Source organism: Ptychodera flava, chromosome 16, assembly GCF_041260155.1.
Source record: "Ptychodera flava strain L36383 chromosome 16, AS_Pfla_20210202, whole genome shotgun sequence".
Classification (NCBI taxonomy): Eukaryota; Metazoa; Hemichordata; class Enteropneusta; family Ptychoderidae; genus Ptychodera; species Ptychodera flava.
This window is the reverse complement of record NC_091943.1, coordinates 19061757-19070238: the sequence shown is the minus strand read 5'-3', so window position 1 is coordinate 19070238 and position 8482 is coordinate 19061757. Positions and strand designations below refer to the sequence as shown.

The window sequence follows — 8482 nt, the reverse complement described above, 5'->3', positions numbered from 1 at the left end:
CTATTTTTATTCACTTTGATTGTACGATTTTTATAGTATATATGAACTTGAAAAATTATGCCATATCTATTTATGCAAATCACCAGGAATTTATGCAATATACATCCCATTCATAGTACTGGAATTCGATTCCGTACTTTTCAATAAAAATATCCCATCTTCTATTTTGCTGATTAGAAATCGACAAAATGTTTAGTGTGTGCGAATAATACTACTGTAATACAAGTACAAGATGGTAACCTGCTGATCGCCCTGAGGGCAAAGATGGGCTCCTCAGTAAGTTAAAGTGTTAAAAGTATGAATCAACTAGGCCATATAGCTATTCAACACTGCCTTAGGGACGCTGGTTTGGAAAGTTAGCAAGGATCTTAGCGAGGACTATTAGTGGTAGAGTATGAATAAGCCAGGCCATACGGCTATTTTACATCGTCTTAGGGACACTATTAGGCGAGGTAGGATCATCGTGGGAAAGCGTGACGTGTCATGTGAGCTGGGCGTCGTCGAACTTAAACGAATTCGGGAATCGACCCTAAAAAATCAATCCTGTAAGTTCTTGATATATTTTTCACCTTTTAAATGATAATTTATGAGTATTTTAGAGTGTGTTTGCAAACGCAGTAACGATGTTAAGAAAGACATTCTTTCATGAATGAGACAATTGGGCGGGTGACCAGTCTGTGAACTAGTGGCGGCTAATGTTTCTATATTGTTAGTAGCCATCGATGTGTGTGCGGCCCGGCACTAACATTTAAACTCTCTGGGACCTTCTAAACCTTGTACTCCACTATGAACAAGGCGAAGAGAATTTTATTAGGCCTGTCCTTGATAAAATTGAATCGTACAGTTGTATGTAAAAGGTCTTTTGCTGTCTTAAATTTGTACTCAGTGAAATATATATTTAGCGGCGGCCATCTTGGATGGATTTTTTTCTTCAAATATGGCGAACGCGTTGCTTTGTCGCTGTTGAATCGTCATATACTAATAATTTGCAACAAATTTTGTTTATCACGTGTAAAAATTTAGTTCATTTAGTTTTCTATAGTGCTTTTACTTCTTGATAAAGAAAAAATGGTGTGTTCCAGTTAAATCGCCGTAGGATAGATCACAAGGATTGATCCATGTCACAGGCGTGCGTCATGTAAATGTATTTGTCTGTGTAAACTAAAATGATTTAATCTGCAGCTTTAAATCGCATTGGAGTTGCTTATATTCAGATCATAACATTGAGTGCCAAACATGAGGAAGCAGATAGATTTCAGGGCTCGAAATTAGCGGTAGTCCCCGCGTCCACAGACAACCAACTTTTCCCTTGGGCTACCAGAACCTATGAAATGGTAGCCAACACGGACTACCAAAGCCTTGGACATGAAATTACTTAATGGGCGACATGTTGATCGCTGTGAGATGACCGACGCTCATACAGTCGACCCAGCTGGACACAGAGAGGCCAGACAAATGCAAATTAAAAGGCGACTGTGCAGTCGAATTTGTTGCGACAAACTTACAATAAAATATTATTATCTGAACTGATGTACTTAGATGACAGGCTCAGGAAATGATGGGCAACAAAAATTCATTTTCATAGTTCTTTTTAATCACAATTTATCAATCATAATTAAACACATTCAAACTGCAAAGAAAAAAACTGTCGGGCCATCCACAAATTACGCTTTGCTAAGTGTACGAGATTATCCAGTGATAGTGTACTATAGTGGAGAAATATAGTCAAAATTGCCACGAAAGTATTAGGAACATGAGTGTACCAATTTGTCATCCTGAAACTAATAGCCAACCTATTTTTAACCATGTTATGTTTACACGTGCTGAGTGAAAAGTTGTCATGGTGAACATCAAAATTTGCATATAAACTCTGTGTATGTGTGAATAGGTCGTCAAACTTTGGGGCGTCACCGTTGTCCACCACACATGCTATTGTACCACTCTCCTAAGTTCAAATGACTAGAAAATTCACTTCATAGATAGAATCATGAAAAATAAATACTTCATTGTCTAGATATCAATTAAAAATATCCTTTACAAAAACAACCCTCTTCATTCATGCATGGGCTACCAGATCTTGTCACTAGGCTGCCAACTTCAGAAAATGGTAGCCCAATGGACTGCCAGGGAAAAAAGTTAATTTCGAGCCCTGGATTTGTAGTCACTGATAAACTTAGACAGGAGAGATTGTTCATTATTCCCTCCAATAGCTGCATCGAGATCACTTAAGGCGATACCGAAGAATTCTAGGCGCAAGCGATCGCTAAGGCTGGCTGTGACCAAAGGCACGCTATTGCACGTGAAAATCGTAACCATTTACATAGCTTTCTAGGCGCTATCGCCTTCTGCTCTTGTGCAAATGTTTTTAAAGCTTTCAAGTTTTTCCATCTTTTGAAATAAATTCTGGGCAGAATTGTACACACCGCCAAGATAAATAAGGCTAAGCATGCGTTTTAGAAAATTCTCAATAATTTTTGACATATGGCAGGAATAGGATTAAAACTTGTACGAAATTACAAAGTAGATTTTTGCCATTTCAAAACATAGTGTTTGTCGCTCGGCTGACCAAATCCATGCCCGGGTCTCTGAAGGCGTATGTCAAGTATCACTGTGTAAAATTTCAGGGGATTTTGCGCAAATCTTGAGTGGCTTAATCTTTTCAAAAACTTGCTGTGCAAATCTGCATATCTATGACGTCACGCGTTCATGACCGGCAACCATGTGTCCGCTTGGTGCCATTGGTTTGCATCTTCGGGTCAATAAATGCGCAAAAACTCTTATTTTCGTGGATTTGACAAATTTTCCTTCGCAACCGTTGCCGAGATACTTGAATCCTTCGGTATCGCCTAAATCTTGACATGTCAATTTTTTGGCTAATTGTGATTTGTATATTTTATACATAATGATTCTTCAACTCATGAGAGTTTTTGATGTTTGTCAGTCTCTGTTGTTACTTGTTTAGTGCCTTTTTAAAATTAGTTTTCTGCATGTTGTAATTTGTCTTTTTCATGTTTTAATTTTTCTCTGTTTGCATCCAGTTATTGGGCTATGCCTGTTGGATGTCAGAATGAATAAATAAATAAATGACTTATTCACGTGGGAAGGGTCTGTGGTTCTCAACAATTTATTCTGGTTTGAAGAACAAACTTGATGATATTTAAGCAAATACAGACTGATTAAAATCAGTGGATGTTGTCTGTTTTGAAGAACTTAAGGGAGTGGAAGAGCTGTTCGACGAATTCCAATGATGTCGGTGTTATAGGCCTTGCGAAACAAGAGGTTGCTTTTTGGCTATATGAGTTTTATGTCCCTCTCGAGGCCGAACAAATGGCTTGCCCTGACTCTTACTGTGAGTTGATCTGGGTTGAAATCAAAAGTGCAATTAAAGAGCTTGGCAGTTGAAACATATTACAGCCTATTGTCTTCTAACCGTACATGACCTTTCCGAACTAGTGTCGATGTCATCTTTGACAAATTTGCAAAAGTCTTGTCTTCCGACATTATTATTAGGAATTTCGAGTCAATATTCCAACAATTACGTGGAATTCACCATCAGAACTTGTATGTATTACGCCAACTGTTATCAGCACTTTTTTCTTGATGAAGTAATTTCCGATTTCAATATTAATCAATATTGTTTACTGCCAACAAGGAGAAACCGTTTTTCCTGCCCTACATTCATTAAACATTTAAAAAAATAAACGTTTGGAGAAAATATCTTTGAGTGTACAAGGCATTAAAAACCTATAAAAGTTGCCATATCACGGAGGGAAATGTCCCTCAAACTTGAAAACCTATAAATAACACATAAAATGATGATAGTCTGCAAGCCTAAGTATTGCTTTGAATCTCTATCAATTGAAGTAGTCAGTATTTGTACTGACAAGCATTTGGCAGTGTCAAATTAACAAATGGCTCATTTGCGGTTTTATGAAGTTTTGTAATTAGTCTTATAACTCCAAAATAACTTTACCAAATTTGATGAAATCTGCTGCAGATACTAACCAGACAGATATGTAATTGTGGCTTAAAGCATTTAGTTGTGTGGAGTTAATTATGGGCTCATTTGCATATTTAATGAACTTTGATATCAGTATTATTACTCAAAGTTACAGCATTACATGTAATTAGGTATATAACTCTAAAATTATGGCACCTAATTCAATGAAACCTGCTACAGATATTGATCTGATATCTATCTAGTTGTACTGAAAAGCATTGAACAGTGTCAAGCAAATAAATAGCTGATTTGCATATTTTATGAACTTTTGTACTTAGACATAAAACTCCGAAATAGTTGCACCCAATTTTATGAAATCTGCTGCAGATACTGATTCAAAAGATATCAAACTGTGGTGTAAAACATCTAGTAGTGTTAAATTAATTGAGGGTTCATTTGCATATTTAATGAACTTTGTAATTAGGTATATAACTCTGAAATTACGGCACCCTATTCGGTGAAACATGCTAGAAAATGTTGAAAAGATAGATATCTAATTGTCCCATGAAGCATTGAGCATTGTCAAGTTAATTAAGGGTTGATTTGCATATTTAATGAACTTTGTAATTAGTGACATTTCTCCAAAATTACAGTATAAACTTTGATGAAACGTGCTACAGATTTTGATCCGGTAGATATCTCATTGTACTGAGAAGCACTGAGCAGTGTCACCAGTTAATAAATAGCTCATTGACATATGTTATGAAGTTTTGTAATTAGTCATATAATTCCGAAATAAATGCATCAAATGTGATGATATCTGCTGCAGATACTGACCCAACAGATATCTGACTATGTTGTAAAGCATTTAGTAGTGTGAAGTTAATTAAGGGTTCATTTACATATTGAATAAACTTTGTAATTAGGTATATAACTGTGATACCTGCTACAGATATTGATCTGATAAATATTTAATTGTGCTATGAAACATTGAAAAGTGTCAAGTTAATTAAGGGTTCATTTGCATATTCAATGAAGTTTGTAATTAACGATATTACTTTAAAATTAAAGCATTAAATGTAATGAAACGTGCGACAAATGTTGATCTGATTCCCATTCATCCCTGTATACGTCTCTCTATCCAGTCATCTATCCCTGCCCATCCACCCCATTCCTCCCTGTCTCCTCCCTTGCTTTCATCCTCCTTCTATTCAACCATCCACCAATCCATCCAATCTGCCATTCATTCATCAATCCATTCATCAATCCATCAATCAATCCATTTCACAACCCGACCAACTAGTCGACCCTTCTTCTATCTATCCGTCCATCCATTCGTGTGTCCTTCCGCCTATCAATCAACCAAATTATCAGTCAGTCAATCAATAAATCAATAAATCAATCATCAATCAATCAATCAATCAATCAATCAATCAATCTCTCAATCCATTCATCAATCAATCAATCAATCAATCAATCAACCAATCAATCAATCAATCAATCAATCAATCAATCAATCAATCAATCAATCAATTAATCAATCGATCCATCCATCCATCAGTCAATCGAATGATCAGTCAATCATTTACTAATCTATTTAATCAGTCAATCAATCAATCTACTATCTATCTATCTAGTTGTCTGTCTTTTTATGTCTGTCTATCTTCGTTTGTCATTCGCATAACACGTCATTTTAATATTGCATCTTCAGGTAATCGACACAAAGGCAGTTAAACCTGTAAACAATATGATGACTTGGATGTTCCTGTTTGTGTTTGTCTTTGGAGATGTTTGCAGTGAAGGTAATTAACTAACTAATCATATGATATATTAGTCGAATATGGCAGTTAGGTGTAGTCAGCGTCCGATCGATGATTTGGTAATTTCATTGTAGATTTTTAAATACATAAACAGCCTGTGTTGTGTGCATCACATCCATACATGTATATTGATTGACGAGCGGTAAAGCAGCAGCGCTGAGAGCGCTTGGATTGTCTTTCTTATGATCGCGAACTGAAAGACTTATTAGCAAGTGATACAGTTATTCCTGAGCTGGAAGTATTAGTGAAATGAACAACTCAATGTAGTTGTTTCAAATAAACTACAAACGCAAGTTTGAAGAAAATGAAGCACAATCAAAATCGTTGAGATAGCACTTGATATGATTACTATAGCTTGTAGGCTTATGTGTTGAAATGTTTTCCTCCTCTTTCAGCGCAATGGATCAACACCCCCCAAAATACAACCGTTCTTCTAGGATGTTCTATCATCCTCGAATGTCAAGTTCGCAATGGTGGTGGCATAAAGCCAAGATGGTTCAGAGATAGATTTCAAACTCAACTAACTGATAACCTTGGAAGTATTTACTCACAGTTATATGGCATAACAGGCACGGGCGAGGACAAATACAATCTCGTGATAAAGAGTGCTTCAAAGATTGACAACACCTCCTTCACATGCACTCATCTACTCGCAAATTCACACCACCAGAGGGCGTATGTACATGTTCTAAGTATGTATGATTCCAGTTGAAGTACATGATGTTTGAGGATGTGATAAAATGAACAGTGCCCTTAGTAGGTCTGCATCAATATGATATTTGTTTCTATATTTTATTTGAACAAAGGACGTGTCCTTCAAAAAAGTATATAATACTTCTAGTCATAGAGAACAAGGACAATGTCTAGCACATTGAAATATGAAGTTTGCCAACTGCAAGAGATTCATGGCGTTTTTGTTGTTTATTCCTCACTATGTTAATAATAACATGATTTCAGTAGTCCGGCTAGACAACGATGCCAAGACATACACGTATATATAATAGTAAAAGAATGAAAAGAACATTTTTTCTCCTTTTCCTTATCTCTCCTTCTCTTTTCATGTGTAGCACGTCAGTCGGATCACCACAAACCCACGACAGCACCGGTTACACTTAAAGCAAGCAGTACAGGTACGCAATTATGTACGTAGATGAACTTTTATTTCGGGGGGAGAGATTCGAACAATTCCACGACAAATGATAAAAATAATAATAACTGACAACATGACCAGCATTAAACACAGCGAAATATTTTCAATTAGTCAAAATTAACATGGTGAGACGATTCAAAGTGTTACTTTGTTGTGACAAAACTCTTCTCAGATCTCCACTCGATCGAACAACTTTGAGATTCGCAAAATTGCAATTTGAAACGAAATAATAATGTCAAAAAGAAGATGTCATGCTAAAAAGTGGCTTGTATTCTGTTGTTTCAATGTTCGGCCATACTGTTCACTCTAAATATTGATTAGTGTTGTCAAACCGGACTGACCAGCATATTCGCTACCCTTTCACTCGCTTATATTATTAATGCAAGCGCTGAATCTGTCTAGGAAGATTTGAACTAACAGTGTTACTAGCGAGGTGTTTTCATCCTTTAACTAGCCTTTAACGGAACACAAGTAGTTTTTCCCTCTAACAATGTAAAGTGTCCCAAGTCTTCGCTGAAAGACTTCCCTGTCTTCGACCATGTGTGATTACCTACTCACAATGAAGCCAAAAATCGATCGGTTAGAAGTCAAAATTACATGATACGGTTTGACATAGTCGTGGTAAAGTTCAGTGCCACTTAAATATTTTTTACGTCAAAACTTTGACGAGGAAACACGTGTTTGCAATTTTTATATTGTGTATATGTAAGATGATAAATATTAACATATGCAAAATCTCAAAATAAATATGCAACTGTTACAAGTTAAAACGTGTTGAATTATGCTACGACTTTCTTTCTCATGATGGGATTTTTTATTTCCTTTATTACCAGATGTACAGGTGACTGTTTCTACCTTTGTGATGGCTGTCGTGTTTGCAGTTGGGATGACAACTCTACTATTAGGCTAGTGGAAGTACGTTTACCGAAACAAGTTTATGCGAAAAAGATAGGAATTTTATTTTTATAGTGAACGTTTAAACGGTCGTTTGCCATTGAACAAGTTATCTATATGTATTATTACAACCATGTCGGCGGTATTTGGCAGTGGAAGGAAGCGAAACCTCAGCCTCTTCTTGATAATGTACGTCAAACAGTCATACTTATAAAACAGTTTGAATTCGATTGTGCATATGTATTTTCCAAACATATTACTGGAAATTAAACAATATCAATAAATTGATTTCCCAACAGGTTGTTCTAAAGATGGACTGTTGCAACACCACACGTAGATTTTGGACAATAGTGTATTGTCTTTACAAGTCTTGTATGGGGATTTCAAATATGTGTGCATCTGGCAGGGGAACTCCTCGCCTACCATGTTGTAGTTGTAGCATATCATGTTGTGGAACAACTAGTAGCAGCTGCTTTCGTCGTAGCCTTTCTTTCCGTAGGTTCACATTTGACGTAGTTTTTTTTTAAATAGTTAAAAAGTCAACGTCTTGGAGTGCATGTCAACTTCTCTTCGGTCACAGGGATCAGACACTGAAATATAGTAGTTTACTATTATTGTAATTTACTGTGTTCTGTGGCATTTGGTGGGAAGTTAGAGAGTCTTTCAGAGAGTCTTTCA

At 36.3% G+C, this 8482-nt stretch overlaps 1 long non-coding RNA gene across 1 annotated transcript; it reads left to right on the top strand.

The window, feature by feature from the left end:
• Positions 1 to 444: 444 nt before the first annotated feature.
• LOC139114207 (uncharacterized) lies at positions 445 to 6452 on the top strand. Its single transcript, XR_011547824.1, has 3 exons — positions 445 to 545; positions 5652 to 5742; positions 6156 to 6452. It is a non-coding gene; the product is annotated as an uncharacterized lncRNA (long non-coding RNA).
• The last annotated feature ends 2030 nt before the right edge of the window (positions 6453 to 8482 follow it).